Raw genomic sequence first — 19,330 nt, forward strand, 5'->3', positions numbered from 1 at the left:
TCTGGATTTCTGTCCTTCTCCCCTTCTACTGGTTGAAGTGGTAATGACCATAATTACCTAAAACCTAACTTACAAGATGAAAACAGCAGAGTATCCATTAGCCTGGGTTCCTGCATGTTCCTGTCTGTTAACCTAGAAATCCCATCTTGTGACGTTTACATGATAGAACAATAAATTTATCGCCCTTTAAGCTATTAATTTTTAGTCTTTTGTTACAGCAGCTTAGCCTGTCTCATACGACATCTAAGTGGAGATACAGACAGTTAACTATACTGGTTTGAAGATCAGGAAAAAGCTAAGATTTAGGGTCATAATCAAATTGGATAGGATGAGTGACATCAGCTAGATGGCAAAATAGGAAGTTCTACCTCTCATGCCTCCACAGAAACACCAATTTGACAACCACTCAGAGACAAAAATATCTTCATGAGAGCTCCAGAACCTAGGTGAGAGATTACCATACCCAGATGAGCACAAAAATGAGAAAAGATACATTTAAGAAGATAGAAAGAACAGTATCACTTTACCTCTGTCACCATTCCCCCTAGCCTGTGCAGTGCAGCACCAAGAGAGATCCCTTGGCCCAGGAGTTCTCTTCTGGGGAAAAGAACAAAGTGAGAGTGGAACTTTAGTATGGACACTGCACCAGGCGCACTCTAGTGGATCCTGGTGCCAAACCAGAACCTGGATACCTGGCTCCAGGCCCACCATCATGGACTCAGGCATCAGGCCACTCTGTGGACCTTTGCAAGATGCCTACCCATTGACCATGGAACCAGACCCACTTGCCCACAGACCCTGGCACCCAGGTCCCAGGCCTGCTCACCTGCAGCTCTGGCAGCATGCTAACTCATGGACCCTGCCAGCCAGCCTTTCCAGAATCTCTGGCTAAAAAAACTAGTGAAGAGCTTTCCCTGCTAAAACAAGTCTGTAAAGACTGGAAGAGGTAACTACCTCTTCAAATGTGCAGAGACTAATGCAAGACTATAAGGATCATGAAGAATCGGGAAACATGATACCACCAAAGGAATAAAATAAAGCTCCAATAACCAACCCTAAAGAAATGAAAATCTGAAAATTGCCTGACAAAGAATTCAGAATAATCATCTGAGAGATGCTCAGTGAGAACACAGGTAAACAACTCAACAAAACCAAGAAAATAATACTTGAACAAAATGAGAAATTCAACAGAGACAGGAACTATATTTTAAAAAGCAGAAATTCTAGAGCTGAAGAATACAATGACTGAGCTGAAAAATTAAATAAAAAAACAGAAGTGTCAGACTTGATTAAGCTTCAAGAAAATAAAAGTCAGCAAGCTTGAAGACAGGTCATTTGAAATTACCTAGTTAGAGGAACAACAATAACAACAACAATGAAAAAGAGTAAAGAAAGTCAACAGAACTTTATGGGATACCATCAAACAACCCAAAATGTGTATTTTGGGATTTCCAGAAGGAGAAGATAAAGAGAAAGGTGCAGAGGGGTTATTTAAAGAAATAATTGTTGAAAACTTCCCAAATCTAGTGAGGGAGCCAGACATCCAAATTCATAATCAAAGACCCCAGATGGGTTGAATATAAAGAGGTCTACATTAAGATAAATTATAATTTGGGGCGCCTGGGTGGCACAGTCGGTTAAGCGTCCGACTTCAGCCAGGTCACGATCTCGCGGTCCGTGAGTTCGAGCCCCGCGTCAGGCTCTGGGCTGATGGCTCAGAACCTGGAGCCTGTTTCCGATTCTGTGTCTCCCTCTCTCTCTGCCCCTCCCCCGTTCATGCTCTGTCTCTCTCTGTCCCAAAAATAAATAAACGTTGAAAAAAAAATTTTTTTAAAAAAAGATAAATTATAATTCAACTGTCAAAAGTGTGGAAGACATAGAGATAATTTTGAAAGCAGCAAGGGGAAAATAATTTGTCACATACAAGAGAACCCCCATAAAACTATAAGCAGATTTCTCAACAGAAACTATAGAAAATGGGATGATATATTCAAAGTGTTAAAGAAGAGAAAATGCCAACCAAGAAAACTGTACCCAACAAAACTGTCCTTTAAAAATGAAGGAGAGATAAAGATTTTCCCAAACAAAAAAGGAAGGAGCTCATCACCACTATACCTGTCTTACTACAAATGCTGAAGAGAGCTCTTCAAGTTGAAATAAAAGAATGCTAAACAGGGGCGCCTGGGTGGCGCAGTCGGTTAAGCGTCCGACTTCAGCCAGGTCACGATCTCGCGGTCTGTGAGTTCGAGCCCCGCGTCAGGCTCTGGGCTGATGGCTCGGAGCCTGGAGCCTGTTTCCGATTCTGTGTCTCCCTCTCTCTCTGCCACTCCCCTGTTCATGCTCTGTCTCTCTCTGTCCCAAAAATAAATAAACGTTGAAAAAAAAATTTTTTTTAATAAAAAAAAAAAAGAATGCTAAACAGAAACATGAAAGCATATTAAAGTATACATCTGACTGGTAAAGCTAAGTATATATAGATAGACAAATACAGAATAACATAATACTTTAACAGTGGTGCATAAATCATGTTTAATTCTAGTATAAAAGTTAACAAGCAAAAATATTAAGAAAAACTATAACAACAGTGAGATATCACTTCCCAGTGTAAAACAAGAAAAAATTCAAAAGACAGATAACATTTATTGCTGGCTGGGATGCAAGAAACGGGCACTTCCATACCTTGTGCTAGGTAAATTGTTATGGCCTTTTTGAAGAGCCATGTAACAACATCTATTAAATTAAAAATACATACAGTCTTTGAACCTGATATTCCATCCTTTAAAATGTATTCTATACAAATAAATTATCACTATATAAGCCAAAAGAAAAAAGAAAAACTCTAACAACAAAAACTGGTTGATGGATACACAATATAAAAAGAAGAAAATTTTAACATCAATAACATAGTGTGTAGGAGGGGAGAAGTGGTAACACTGTAGACTTTTTATATGTGATTGAAGTTAAGTTGTTATCAGCTCAAAATAGACTATAATAAGAAGTGTTATTCAAGCCCCATGGTAACTACAAAGAAAAAACCTACAATAGATACAAAAAAGAGAAAGAGAAAGGGATGAAAGTATATCACTACCAAAAAGATAATCAAATCATAAAGGAAGACAAATTGGGTTAAGATCAAAGCCATGGATATTAATAAGTTATAAAAAGTGTACAGATAAATAAAAGAAGAGGGTTTCATATGGAGCACAGGAGAATACGATCCTTAAAGGGTACACTGAGGAAAGAAGACAATATCACAATGAAGTGTGAAAAAAATAAGAGATTAGAGGATACTGGTATATTGCAGGAGTCAACAGAAGAGATGATATCAAGGATGGGTCAAATGTTCAAATGCTACAGAGAGACCAAGAAAATGCCAGGACTGAAAATGGCCTTTGAATTCAGCAGTTAAGGTGGCCTTGATTTTAATACTGCAGTGGTGTGTGGCAGAAAGGGAATCAAAGTTACACTGAAATGTATGTAGTAAAATTAGGAAAGGTGGAGGAAGAGTTAAGAGGAAACTACTCTTTCATGGAGCTTCACTCTGCAGGAAAATAAAGAAATGAAATGAGGTCAAGGAAGAAATTGTTTTTAATATGGCACAGACCTGAACATGTTTTTTATGCTAAGGAGAATAAGGAACTACATAGAGAAATGGGAGAGAAAGAGAAAGAGCAAGATTGACAGATAAGAGGAAGACAGTTCCATGAAAATATGGGAGGATTGGGACCCAGGACACCAACAATTAACCTTGGACCAAACCTCTCTTTCCACTGGAAGAGAATGTGAGAACAGAAGTGCAGAAAGAGGTAAGTTTCCAAAGGATTACAAGAAATTAAGAAATGATCATTATTTTCTCTAAAAGTTGAGAGTGAGACTGGTGTTTGACTTACCACTCAATGAAAGTGTTAATAGTTTAGAACTGGAGGTAAAAACAAACAAACAAGCAAAACAATGTCTGAGTGGAAGCGGAGTTGAACAATTTCCTCTGTGTATAGACAGATTTCCTGTGTGTAGACGGTAAGACAGATCCCAAATAGTGATTCTGAGCAGCAAGTGTTGTATAAGGATGCAGGTCAAAAAGTGGAGGGTACTGGTTAGAGAAGCTTGTGGATCACTCTCTTCATCACTTGATCCTTGCATTCTTGGAGATTGCACGTTTGCCACACTTTATACTACAAACTTGGCACCATCACCACCACCATGCCTTTCTAAATTTAAGAATTACATTTCCCAGAAACCCTTCCTATATAAATCCAGATTATAGTTTGCCAATGAAAAAAACTTCTGTGAAATGTGGAGGGTGGGAGCAAAGAGGGAGCCATTCCTAGGAAGTCACAGTGGCCAGTTATGACAGCTTCCAGAATTTCCTCACAGTGACTTTTTCTCCAGTTCTTGGGAGACCTTCACTCTCTCAGCTCCTCCCACAGTCACATAATCTATGATTCCTATATTAAGTCTCTTATTCCCATAATCCTCACCATGGCTCTCTTTTCCTAATCAAAAACAGATGGGTACACCAGGCCTTGTGGTGACATAGCTATCCCCATCCTTTTTGAGAGAAAAAAAAAGAAACAACATCTAATTACTGTGACCTCCATTCAACTCTATTTTCTTTGGCAATGTCACTTGGAAAAATAGCTGGGGATACCTCAGACTCAATGGCCTTGGATTCTTGGATCTTATCACCCTAAAATGTTTCCTGCATTCTTGAGAGGAGACTTCTTGGGTGCCATAATTCCCACCATGCTCCCACATAATCAGATGCTGTAATGTCAGACAAAACCTTTGCATTCTTGGCAGTGCTCATTCACATGAGACCAGCAGTGGGTATGGGATTTGAACACATCATGGGTGAACCCTGGATCCTCCTTAACACCTTCCTAAGAAGTGATTCATCATGATCATACTCAGCCACTAGTTTCGAGAAGAAGGTTCTTTACTACACCATGGGGAATCTCATGCACAGGTAGTGCTGACTCCAAAGCCAGCTGTATACACAGAATTTAGCAAATTATTAGGATGTGGCAAAGTTGAAAGGGCCACCTTTGCCTCGCCTAACAGGTACTTAGTTTAGGGCACACATTGGGTGCCTACCGTGTGACTCTGCAACCGGACTACCTGAAGTGAAACCCTGATTTGATTTAAGGAAAGCTGCCTACCCTCTCTGTAACTCACCTGTAAAGGAAGGATATTAGTGAGGGTTAAAGAAATACTGTATTTCAAGTGCTCAATATATTCCTGACACATAATAAGCATATGGTAATAAGAACTTTATGGACTCTGCACTAAAATCTGACTTCTCTTCCTAGTCATTCTTTTATTGCCATTACATCGATTTTATCACAAACATGGAGCAAATGAGGATGTGTTAGCCTAGGGTTGCCAGGCATACTCTCTATCTTCTCTTTTGCCTGATTTATAATACATCTGAAATAACTTTGTTATTTGTGCCTGGTCAAGCTTACAGTTTAGCCTATCTCACACCTCAAAACTTTCCTACCCTGGGCACTTGGGTGGTTCAGTCAGTTGAGCATCCGACTTTGGCTCAGTTCTCATGATCTCCCATTTCTTGAGTTTGAGCCCCACATTGGCTCACTGTGCTGAAGCTGCTGTCAGCTCAGAGAGTGTTTTGAATCCTCTGTCCTCCTCTCTCTGCTCCTCCCCAGCTTGCGCTCTCTCAAAAATAAACATTAAAAAAAAAACTTTCCTACCCAACTACTGTTTTATGATATAAGACCTTGCCCTCACCACTTTCTTTTTTTTTTTATTAATTATTTATTGAGACAGAGAGAGAGAGAGAGAGAGCGCGCATGCACACAAGCAGGGGAGGGGCAGAGAGAGAGAGAGAGAGAGAGAGAGAGAGAGAATCCCAAACAGGCTCCACGCTGCCAGCACAGAGCCCAATTCAGGGCTCAAACTCACTAATCATGACCTGATCAGACCCTTAACTGACTGAGCCACACAGGCACCCCACCCCCCACCATTTTCTAACCTCATCCTCTATACCTGTCTCCCCTGCTCACTCCATTCCATCCACACTAGTTCCTTGCTGTTCTTTAAATGCACCAAATAGCTCTTACCACAGGGCCCTACGCTTTTTCTGTCCATAAAACTCTTCCCCTGGGAGCATGACTTGAACCTTAATTACCTTCTTGCCTTTGCCCAAATGTCACTAAGTTAGCCCTTCCCTGAACACCTCATACAAAATACACCCCAACTCCTGCTCCTCCTTATCCTGTTTCTTTCCACAGTACTTATCACCATCTGTCATGTCATATATACCTATATAGAGATATTATAGATACATGTAATATCACATATTACATATATACATATGTCATATTATATGTCATATCATATATCACTTATTGTCTATTCTTCCCCACTCCTGTTCCCAGTGGAATTTCCCTGCTCACTGGGGAGGAAGGAACTTTACCCCAGGCATTAATGCCATATTAGGATAGGGCCTTGGCACAGTTGTTCAAATTTCTCTAATTCTCCCTTTTTAAAACCAGTTATAACTTCAGGGCGCCTGGGTGGCTCAGTCGGTTAAGCATCTGACTCTTGATTTCAGCTCAGGTCATGATTTCATGGTTCGTGAACTCAAGCCTCACATTGCACTGTCAGTGCAGAGCCTGTTTGGGATTCTCTCTTCCTCTTTCTCTGCCCCTCCCTTGCTCTCTCTCTCTCTGTCTCTCTCTCTCTCTCTCTCAAAGGTAAATAAATAAATTTTCAAAAAATAAAATCCATTATAACTTTTATAAAGTAGTGAAAGAGTTCAATCTTCCCAAACAAGGGGAAATAATATTTTATTGTCTTATGAATAAATTGTTTAGTGAAGTCATTATGTTATCCTTTGTCAATAGCCAAACAGGATGCTAATGAATACAAAGAAAGAAAATGATAAATATTAAGGGAAATAAAAAAAGACTATTTGCATATGTGTGCAAAGGTGATAGGAATAGGGAATATTGATCAGCAGATATCTAGAGTTGAGATATTGCACAAATTCACTTAAGACTCCATGTAGGCCCCTGAGAAATCCTATCAGGGTGATATTTTCCATCTCTACTAAATTAATCTCTCACTGGAGATGATTACACACTGAATTCATGTATCTAATGGGGAAACAACAAACAAGTCTCATCCCAGAGTTCACAAGCCTCACACAAAGATCATGAGGTCATTTTTTGTACTGGATTTTTTTTTTTTTGCTTTTTAAAAGAACTTTTTATTTTGAAATAACTATACACTCACAAGAAGTTGCAAAAATACTTCTCTAAAGAAGACATCCAGATGGCCAACAGGCACATGAAAAGATGCTCAACATCGCTCCTCATCAGGGAAGTACAAATCAAAACCACACTCAGATATCACCTCACACCAGTCAGAGTGGCCAAAATGAACAAATCAGGAGACTATAGATGCTGGAGAGGATGTGGAGAAACGGGAACCCTCTTGCACTGTTGGTGGGAATGCAAACTGGTGCAGCCACTCTGGAAAACAGCGTGGAGGTTCCTCAAAAAATTAAAAATAGAGTACCCTATGACCCAGCAGTAGCACTGCTAGGAATTTACCCAAGGGATACAGGAGTACTGATGCATAGGGGCACTTGTACCCCAATGTTTATAGCAGCACTCTAAACAATAGCCAAATTGTGGAAAGAGCCTAAATGTCCATCAACTGATGAATGGATAAAGAAACTGTGGTTTATATATACAATGGAGTACTACGTGGCAATGAGAAAGAATGAAATATGGCCCTTTGTAGCAATGTGGATGGAACTGGAGAGTGTGATGCTAAGTGAAATAAGCCATACAGAGAAAGACAGATACCATATGTTTTTACTCTTATGTGGATCCTGAGAAGCTTAACAGAAACCCATGGGGGAGGGGAAGGAAGAGGTTAGAGTGGGAGAGAGCCAAAGCATAAGAGACTCTTAAAAACTGAGAACAAACTGAGGGTTGATGGGGGGGTGGGAGGGAGTGAAGGGTAAGTGATGGGCATTGAAGATGGCATCTTTTGGGATGAGCACTGGGTGTTGTATGGAAACCAATTTGACAATAAATTTCATATATTTAAAAAAAATTGCTTTTAACAGTTTTCTCCCCTTTACCTTTTTTTAATGTTTCCAGGTTTTTTTTTATTTATTTGTTTATTATTTTGAGCGAGAGAGAGAAAGACAGAATGAACGTGACCAGGGGAGGGACAGAGAATCCCAAGCAGGCTCTGCACTGACAATGCATACATAGCCTAATGAAGGGCTAAACTAACAAATTGTGAGGTCATGACTGGAGCCAAGGTCAAGAGTCAGAGGCTTAACTGACTGAGTCACCCAGGTGCCCCTAATATTTCAAGTTTTTATTTAAATTCTAGTTAGTTAACATCTACTGCAATATTAGTTTTAGCAGTAGAATTCAGTGACTAATCACTTACATATAACACCCAATGCTCATCACAACAAGCGCATCCTTAATACCCATCACCCATTTAATGCATCCTCTGTCCATCTCCCCTCCAGGAATCCTGTTTGTTCTCTATAGTTAAAAATCTCTTATGCTTTGCCTCCCTTCCTTTTTTTATTTGCCCTATGTTCATCTGTTTTGTTTCTAAATTTCCACATATAAGTGAAATCATTTGATATCCGTCTTTCTCTGACTTATTTCGCTTAGCACAATACACTCTAGCTTCATTCATGTCATATGCAAATGGCAAGATTTCATTCTTTCTGATGGCTGATAAATATTCCATTATATATACACACATACATATACTATAACTTCTTTATCCATTCATCAGTTGATGGACATTTGGATTCTTTCTATAATTTGGTAACAGTTGATAATATGGCTACAAACATCAGAGTGCATATGCCTCACAATTCAATATTTTTGTATCCTTTGGGTAAATAGCTAGTAGTGCAATTGTTGGGTCATAGGGTAGCTCTATTTTTAACTTTTTGAGAAATCTCCAAAAGTATAAGAGGGTTCCTCTTTCTCCCCATCCTCACCAATATCTATTGTTTCCCATGTTGTTAAATGTAGCCATTCTGACATGTTGGAAGTGGTATCTCATTGTCGTTTTGATTTGTATTTCCCTGGTGATGAGTGATGTTGAGCATCTTTTCATGACAGGGAGACGGAGAGGGAGAGGGAAAGGGAGAGGAGAGAAGAGCTCACAAGTGGGGAAGGGGCAGAGAGAGAGAGACACAGAATGTGAAGTAGGCTCCAGGCTCTGAGCTGTCAGTGCAGAACCTGACGTGGGGCTGGAACCCATGAACTGTGAAATCATGACCCGAACTGAAGTCAGATGCTCAACCAACTGAGTCACCAAGGTGCCCCCAGTTTCATTATTTTGCATGTTTTCATTCAGTTTTCCCAACACCATTTGTTGAAGGAACTGTCTTTTTTCCATTGGGTATTCTTTACTGCTTTGTCAAAGATGAGTTGACCATACAGTTGTGGGTCCATTTCTGGGTTTTCTATTCTGTTCCATTGATCTATGTGTCTGTGTTTGTGCCAATACCATACTGTCTTGATCTCTACAGCTTTGTAATATAGCTTGATGTCTGGAATTGTGATACCTCCAGCTTTGCTTTTTCAAGATTGCTTTCACTACTCGAGATCTTTTGTGGTTCCATACACATTTTAAAATGGTTTGTTTGTTCTACCTCTGTGAAAAAAATGCTGGTGGTATTTTGATAGGGATTGCATTGAAAAGTGTACATTGCTTTGGGTAGTATAGACATTTTAACAATATTTGTTCTTCATATCCATGAGCATGGAATGTTTCTCCATTTCTTTGTGTCCTCCTCAAGTTCTTTCATAAGTTCTACAGCTTTCAGAGTACAGATCTTTTATTTTTAATTTTAATTTTTCATAGTATTCTGTATTAATCGTTTGTATTTCTGTGGTGTTGGCTGTGATCTCTCCTCTCTCATTTGTGATTTTATTTCTTTGTATCCTTTCTCTTTCCTTTCTGGTAAGTCTAAGGGTTTATCAATTTTATTAATTCCTTAAAGAACTAGCTCTTAGGGGCACCTGGATGGCTCAGTCAGTTAAGCATCTAACTTCAGCTCAGGTCATGATCTCATGGTTCGTGAGTTCGAGCCCCGCATAGGGCTCTGTGCTGACAGCTCAGAGCCTGAAGCATGCTTCCGGTTTCTGTGTCTCCTTCTCTCTGCTCCTTCCCCCACTCGTACTCTTTCTCTCTCAAAAATAAACATTTAAATTAAAAAAAAAATAAAGTGAGGGGATGGAGAACCATTTTTCATTTCATCTTTTCATTTCATTTCAAAAGAAAGCCGGAATAGCCATACTTACCTATATCAACAAACTAGATTTTAAACCAAAAACTGTAACAAGAGATGAAGAAAGACACAATGTCATAAGAAAAGGGTCTATCTAACAGATAGACTGCTGTGCCCAGTGGGCTCCACACTGACCATGGCATAGACTTCTAAAACTCCAGGTTTTGAGCTCTGCTGATTGTAAAAACTCATGTTAATCAGCCCCTCACATTTTCCCAGTGTTTTGGGGGAAGTGTTTTTCTTGTGCAATCCCATGTATATATACTCTCCTCTCCCCTAAATCATGTCTCTGCACCTCCTACTTTCCACAATGTGGCCTCTTCTCTCCCTCTAGTTGTGCAGTTTGTTCTGTCAGTCCTCAGATCTATTTCCTGAGTGTTCAGAATGATTTGATATTTACCTAGCTGTGTTTGAGGGATGAGACAAGCAGAGGGTCCTCCTACTACTCTGCCATCTTAAGTCTCTGTATCTGATTTTGGACATTCACATTTATAGAGCCCAGAATGTATATCAGTTAACCAACAGACACTTATTCAGTGTCCACATCAATGGTACTGAAATCAATCAGTAGGTAGTTTTCAAACTACATCATTACTACCCTAAAATTTATGACTAAGGATGACGTGGGAACTGAACAGGTAGAAACCATGCCATCTGGTAGTATCTAAAGGTCTATACAACACAGACACAGTCTAACAATAAATTATTACTATATTAGTTACCTGTTGCCACTGTAATAAATTAACACAAGTCTAGTGGCTTACAACAACACAAATTTTTCTCTTATAGTTCTGGAGGTCAGAAGTCCAAAATGGACCTTACAGGTTAAAACCAAGGTGTTGGCAAAGCTGCATTCCTTCTAGGAGATAATTCATTTCCTTGCTTTTTCCAGCTTCTACAGGCAACCTCATTCTTTGGTTTAAGGATGCTTCCTCCACCTTTCAAGCACATCATTCTGACCTCTGCTCCTACTGTCACATCTCCTGTCTCTGACTTTGACCCTCTTGCCTCCCTTGTATACAGACACCTGGGATTGTACTGGGCCCACCTGGATAATCTAGGACACTTTTCCTATCTTAATATCCTTAATTTAACATATCTGCAAAGTCCCTTTAGCCATAAAAGGTAACATAGTTCCAAGATTCCAAGGATATGGCTGCACACATTTCTGAGGAGCCATTCTGTCTACCATAATGACCATTATATAAATAATCACATGATTCTAATGAAGAAAATAATGGACTTCAGGTTAGAAAATCTAGGTTTGAGTATATTTACCCTTCTCCATATGTGTGATTTGAGGCAACTCAACTGACCTCTTTGAGCATTTCCTCATAGGCAAAATGGAGATGATAATACTTCTAATGGCTATTACGAAGATCAAATGAACTAATTATGAAAGAACACTCTGTCAATCGTAAGTTACTAAGGTTTTGTTTGGTTCTGTTCAATCATTTTCTACTCTCATATTATGTGCCTGGCATGTGTAAATGCTGGACTATCATGAAAAATAAGACATGCCCCTACCCCCCAGGGAGTAGTCTAGAAGATAGGTAACGTTAAATATTACAATTTAGTGTGATTAACAGGTATAAGGCAGTATCATATTGTGGTTTTGATTTGTATTTCCCCAATGATTAGTGACACTGTGAGTCTTTCATGTGCCTGTTGGTCATCTGTATGTCTTTTTGAAAAAGCCCATTTTTAATTGGGTTATATTTTTTTGATATTAAGTTCTGTTAAGTTTTTATATTTTTTGGATATTAACCCCTTATGTATGTATGATTTGCAAATATCTTTTCCCATTCAGTAGGTTATCTTTTCATTTTGTTGGTGGTTTCCTTCACTGTGCACAAGCTTTTTAGTTTTGTGTAGTCCCACTTGTTTATTTTAGCTTTCATCGCCCTTGCCTGAGAAGACAGGTCCAAAAAATATTGCTAAGACTAATGTCAAAGAGTTTATTTTCTATGTTTTCTTTTAGGAGTTTTATAGTTTCAGGTCCTACAGTTAAGTATTTAATCCATTTTGAATGTATTAATCAATTAATTAATGATTAAATCCATTAATCCATTTTGAATGTATTTCATTTTTTGCATGTAACTGTCCAGATATCCCAACATCATTTATTGAAGATAAAAGTTTTTTTCCCATTGTATTTTCTTCCCTCCTTTTTCACAGATTAATTTACCCTATATGTGTGGGTTAATTTCTGGACTCTCTATTCTATTCTATTTATATATGTGTCTGTTTTTATGCCACTATCATACTGTTTTTACTGCTATAGCTTTATGGTATAGTTTGAAATCTGGAAGAATGACATCTCCAGCTTTATTCTTCTTTCTCAAGATTGCTTTGGCTATTTGGGGTCTTTTCTGGTTCCATACAAATTTTAGGATTCTTTGCTCCAATTCTGAGAAAAAAACGCCATTGATATTTTAATGGGGATTGCACTGAACCTGTCGATTGCTTTGCATAGTATGGATATCTTAACCATATTAATTCTTCCAATCCATGAACACAATATATGTTTCCATTTATTTTTTTGGTGTCATCTTCAATTTTGTTCATCAATGTCTTATAGTTTTCGGAGTATAGATCTTTCTCCTCCTACGTTAAACTTATTCCTAGGTATTTTTATTCTTTTTGATGCAATTTTAAATGGTATTACTTGTTTGATTTCTCTTTCTGATAGCTTATTATTAGTGTCTAGGAACACAACCAAATTCTGTGTGTTAGTTTTGTAGCCTGTAGGTTTACTGCACTAATCACTTTTAACAGTTTTTGGTGAAGTCTTTAGGATTTTATATGCACAGTATCACGTCATCTGAAAATAGTGATAGTGTTACTTCTTCTTTTCCAATTTGACTTCTTTTTATTGTTTTTACCTAATTGCTGTGGCTAGGACTTCCAATAACATATTGAATAAAAGTGGCAAGAATGCACATCTTTGTCTTATTCCTAATCTTGGTGGAGAAGCTTTCAGCTTTTCACCATTGAGTATGATGTTGGCTGTGTGTTTGTTACACACGGCCTTTTTTATGTTGAGGTACATTCTCTACTTTGTTGAGAGTTTTTATTATATATGGATGTTGAATTTTGTCAAATGTTTTTCTGCATCCATTGAGATGATGATCTCTATTCTTAATTTTGTTAATGCAGTTATCACATTGATTGATTTTTGGATGTTGAAAAATCCTCGCATCCCTAGAACAAATCCCACTTGATTCTGGTGGGATTTTTATGATCTTTTTATGATTTTTATGATCTTTTTAACGTATTGTTGAATTTGGTCTCTAGTCTTCCTTGTGCCTCTGCTCCATGCTTCATTATTCTCTCTTGGTAGAGATTATTTTTTCCTGCTTCCCAAACTACATGGTTATTCATACTTCAGGGGTTAATATCATCTCCATTGAAGACACTGGGAAGAGACTAACAATGCAATCCCATAGTGCTAATACTGAATTCCAAGGGAAGGTACCCATTGGCCTAGCTTGGTCAGGTGGATAATCTGGACCAAATAAATGTGCACAGAACTTGGAAGGAAATGGGCAGTTTCTAGAAAAAGTAGCAGTAGGAAAGATGACCCAAGGTATATGCTACACATTTTCTTATTTATCCTTAGATTAACACTATGAGGTACTTAGTATTACTATCTTTTACACTATAAATGCTCTGAAGGCAAAGGTCATATCTATTCATTCACCACTGTATTCCCAGCATTTAGCACAGTGTCTATCTAGCTCATGCTCACTAAATACATTTTGTGTGAATGAGCAACTGAATGAATGAATCTCAATTTTACATTTGAGGAAACTCCACGGTCAGGAAGGTTCAATAACTTTCCCAGAGTAACACAACCAAGTAGCACAAAGAAGAATCAAATCCAAATCTAATCCGCTTCAGAACTTGTGCGTTTTTGTTTTGTTTTGTTTTGTTTTGTTTTGTTTTGTTTTGTTTTGTTTTGAGAGACAATGAGCCTACAGTGGGGTGGGGCAGTAAGGGGCAGAGGGACAGATAGAGACAGAGACACAGAGAGAGAGAGAGAGACAGAGAGAGAGAGTCTTAAGCAGACTCCATGCTCGGCACAGAGCCCAACACAGCGCTCCATCCCATGACCCTGGGATCATGACCGGAGCTGAAATCAAGAATCGAATACTCAACCGACTGAGCCACCCAGGTACCCCCAGAACTTGTGCTCTTAAGTAAAGAAAACTCACTTGTGAGGCCTCCATTGTTACCCTGGAAGTCTAAATTTCCTTGCTAAATGAAAATTTTTAGACACTAAAAATAAATCCATAGTGGAGAATACAGCTGTATCCCATTCCATGAAGCAGGTGGGATTGCTGATCAGGGACCTGGCCTATGCTGAGAGTCAGGATGAGGCACATATGCAGAAGTCTCCATGTACTGTACTGAGTGTTCATGACTGGTGCTGTAACCCAGCATAGCAACACTAGAACACTGGGAGGGTGTTTGTGGCACAGCAGCCCTAGGTGGTTCTGCCACACAACTTGGTGATCTCACAACTAAAACTTCCTGCTATAAGAGGTCCTAGATTCATTCATCTCTTCCCATAGGCCCAAAGAGCAAAACAGGATAATCTTAGGTGATTCAAGAAGGCTACACTGATTTCAGTCCTCTTAATACAATAATTCAAATCCACCAACAATTGTCTCTTTAGTACTTATTATGTCTCCCATGTTAGATGGTTAGGCAATAGAATAAAATGACCATATTTTCTAAGCTTGACAACAGGTGATTTGACAATACATGAAATTTTTCTGCTTTGTTTCTTTATTTAAATAAGGACAAATTTGATCAAACATGAGTATATATTTAACAAATATTGCAGTAGCTTCATAACTTGTCTCCCAGATTCTTCCTTTGCCCCCTTACAGTCTATTTTCAACCTAAGTGGGTAGAAAGACGCTTTTAAAAGGAAATCAGATAACCTCTTTGTTCTAAATCTGACATTAATTCCCCTTCTCACTTAAAGTAAAAGCCAGTATCTAAGGCTTAGAGATGTGAACCATACATTCTCAGTATTCTCTCTCTCTCAGTCACTCTGTTCCAGCTACACTTATCTCCTGGTTGATCCCTGAACTTATCAGGTCCATTGTACCTCAGGGGCTTTGCACAGGTTGATTTCTTGATTGAATGAATGAAAAGAATAAGATCATTTTATCAGGAATAATTTAAAATGTATGATATAGAACTATAGTTTGTCCTCTCTGAACTTAAAATCTAGTTGTGTTAACAAAACATTTCACATTTTATTTATTTTTTTTTTCAACGTTTTTATTTATTTTTGGGACAGAGAGAGACAGAGCATGAACGGGGGAGGGGCAGAGAGAGAGAGAGAGGGAGACACAGAATCGGAAACAGGCTCCAGGCTCCGAGCCATCAGCTCAGAGCCTGACGCGGGGCTCGAACTCACGGACCGCGAGATCGTGACCTGGCTGAAGCCGGACGCTTAACCGACTGCGCCACCCAGGCGCCCCAAAACATTTCACATTTTAGATCAATGTAAGCCTGGGTGCTAAGTTGTATGAGTGGGATTATTAATGTTATATCAGTGGAGAAAAGAGAAGAATTATGTAAACAAAAAATTGAAGATTGTGTGGATTTTAAAAAGTAATAACAATGACGACAATATTAATTCATATACTACAGAGTTTATAATAAGTTTTTATAATTTTTTTAAATTTTATCCTCACAAAGCCCTTTGAGATAAATAATGTTTATATTATCACTCCATGTTATAGATTAGACAGTTGAGCAAAGAGAGTTTATGTGGTTTATCCAAGGAATACAAACAGGAAGGGGATGAGGCAAAATGCAGATCTCCTGATACCAAATCATACATTCACTTATTTATTCATCTATTCAACAAATATTTTAAGTATCTATGATGTGCCAGGAACTATTCTAGGCATTTTTAATATAGCAGTAAATAAAACAGATATTATAAGTAGGTTATACAGGATGTTAGATGATGATAAGTGGTATGGAAAAAATCAAACAGAAGTGAAAATGAGAATGCTGGAAAAGAATGGTGATATTAAATAAAGTGGTCAGAAAAGGTGTTATTATGAAGACAATATTTTTTTAATTTATTTAAATTTTTATATTAAGATATAATTTATATAGATTAAAATTTAATCTTTTTAGTGTACAGTTCTGCAAGCATTGACAAATGCAAATAGCCATATAACCACCACCATAATCAACATATAGAAAGTTCCATTATTCAAAAAAAAATACTTCTGCTTTCCTTTGTAGTCAACCTCTTTCTTCAACCCAGGCTCTGGCAACAACTGATCCAATTCTGCCCCTATAGCTTTGCCTTTTCCAGAATGTCATATAAATGGAATTATACACAGAATTCATCCTTCTGAGCCTGGCTTCTCTCACTTAGCAAAATGGATTTGGGATTCATCAATTTTGTGGCAAATTACTATGAATAGATCACAGTTTTGTTTTGGAGGGGGGGTGTTGAATGAGCAATGCACCAGGTGAAGGACACTTTAGTTGTTTCTAGTCTTTGGCTATCACAACTAATGCTGTTATAAACATTTGCATTTAGGTTTTTGAATATAAATTTTCACTTCACATGGGTAAATATCTAAGAGTGGGACTGCTAAATCAGATGGTGAGTGTATGTTTACCTTTATAAGAAATTTAGTTTTCCAAAGTAGCTGCACCATTTTTTCATTCTGAGAATTCCAGTTGCTCTGCACCCTAGCTAGCATTTGGTATTATCAGATTTGTTAAAAAATTATGTCGCAGTATTTCACTTAAGTTCTAATTTGCACTTCCCTCATGATTAATTATATTAAACATCTTCTCATATGCTCAGTTGCCATTAACATATCTTCTTTAGTGAAGGGTCCATTCAAAATTTAAAATTTTTTTTTATTTTAATTCAAGTCAGTTAACAGTGTAATATTAGTTTCAGGTGTACAATATTCAACAATTCCACACAACACCCAGTGCTCATCACAAGTGCACTCTTTAATCCCCATCACCTATTTCCCCCATGTCCCCACACCTTCCCCTCTGGTAACCATCAGTTTGTTCTTTATAGTTAAGAATCTGTTTCTTGGTTTCTCTGTCATGTTTGCTTTCTCTCTCTCTCTCTCTCTCTCTGTCTCTTCCATTTGCTCATTTGTTTTTGCCAATTTCTTCATTGAGTTATTTTCTTGTTATTGAGTTTTGGGAGTTCTTTATAAATTCTAGATATAAGTCTTTTATCAGATACATGATGTGCAAATACTTCCTCCCAGTCTGTGGCTTGTTTTACCACTTTCTTAATAGTTGTCTTTCAAAGGAAATTTTGATGAAACCCCGTTTACCATTTTTTCTTTCATGAATTATGCTTTCAGTGTCACATCTAAAAAATCAATTTAAAAAATCTGGCCTAATTCAAGGTCAAAGACTTTTTCCCTATGTTTTCTTTGAAATTTTTATTAATTTATGGGCACCTGGGTGGCTCAGTTGGTCAAGCATTCGACTGGCTGAGATCATGATCTCGTGGTTCATGGGTTTGGGCCCCATGTTGGGCTCCGTGCTGACAGCTCAGAGCCTGGAGCCTGCTTCAGACTCTGTGTCTCCCTCTCTGTCTGTCCCTCCCCTGCTCGTTCTCTCTCTCTCTCTCTTTTTCTCTCTCTCAAAAAAATAAGTAAACATTGAAAGAATGTTTTTTTAAATTTTATTCATTTAAGTTTGATATTTAGATCTACAATCCATTTTATGGAAATTTTTGTATATCATGCAAAGATAAACCATAGTTTCTTTTTCCCTTTTCTTTTTTTTTAATATGGATATTCAATTGCTCCAGCATAATATGTTGAAAAGACTATCTTTCTTCAATTTGTGCCTTTGCACTTCTGTTGAAACTTAACTTATCACCTAAGAATTTGTCAATTTCTGAAATTTAAGAAACAACACAAGTGAATGTGGGGAAACAAGACAAACAAAAGGAACATAGACTCTTAAATATAGGGAACAAACTGGTGGTTGCCAGAGAGGAGGTGGGGGGGGATGAGTGAAATGGATAAAGGGGATTAAGGGTACACTTATCTTTATGCGCACTGAAAAATGTATAGAATTACTGAATCATTATATTGCATTCCTGAAACTAATATAACACTGTGTCATACTTGAATTAAAAACAAATTCTGGATGGGGCACCTGGGTGGCTCAGTGGGTTAAGCATCCTGCTCAGGTCATGATATCATGGTTCATGAGTTCGAACCCTCCATCGGGCTCAGCACTGCTGGTGCAAAGCCTGCTTGGGATTCTCTCTCTTCCCCTCTCTCTCTGCCCTTCCCTTGCTCTCTCTCTCTCTCTCAAAATAAATAAGTTTTTTTAAAAAAAAAAATTCTGGATATTCTACTCTATCCCATTCTTCTGTATGACTTTCTGTCAATAAGATACTATATCACTGTGGCTTACGGTAAGTCTTGAAGTCAATCAATATGGGTTCTCCAATTTTGTTGTTTTTCAAGTTGTTTGCCCATTCTGGTTTCTTTGCCTTTCCCTGTAAATTTTAGAATCAACTTGCCCATTTCTACAAAACAAAACAAAAAGCCTATTATGATTCTTATAAGGATCTTATTGAATCTGTATGATTTTTTTAATTTATAACTTAATAATGAGTCTTGGAAGCCTAGAACCCATGAATATGGGTAACTTTGTTTATACAGGTTTTCCTTTGATTTTTCATCAGTGTTTTGTAGTTTTCAGCACACATATCTTGCACATATTTTTTTAAATTATACTTAAGTTCTCATGATTCTGGTGCTCTTGTAAATGATACTTTTAATTTCAATGGTTTATTAATGTTATATAGAAATATAATCAATTTTTGTATGCTAACCTTATATCCTGGGACTCGATAAAACTCACTTATTAGTTCTAATAGAGGGTTTTTTTTTTTGTAGTTTGGGATTTTCTACATGGACAATCACATTATCTACAAATAAATAAAGTTTTACTTTCTCCTTTCCCACCTGTAGC

The 19,330-nt window shown here is 37.8% G+C and overlaps 1 long non-coding RNA gene across 1 annotated transcript; it reads left to right on the plus strand.

Moving 5' to 3' along the window:
* The first annotated feature begins 6,055 nt into the window (after positions 1-6,055).
* Positions 6,056-18,654, plus strand: LOC121021084 (uncharacterized). Its single transcript, XR_005786419.1, has 2 exons — positions 6,056-6,579; positions 18,537-18,654. It is a non-coding gene; the product is annotated as an uncharacterized LOC121021084 (long non-coding RNA).
* The last annotated feature ends 676 nt before the right edge of the window (positions 18,655-19,330 follow it).

The sequence above is a fragment of the Herpailurus yagouaroundi genome, unplaced genomic scaffold (genome assembly GCF_014898765.1).
Source record: "Herpailurus yagouaroundi ecotype Mexico unplaced genomic scaffold, PumYag 254, whole genome shotgun sequence".
Lineage (NCBI taxonomy): Eukaryota > Metazoa > Chordata > Mammalia > Carnivora > Felidae > Herpailurus > Herpailurus yagouaroundi.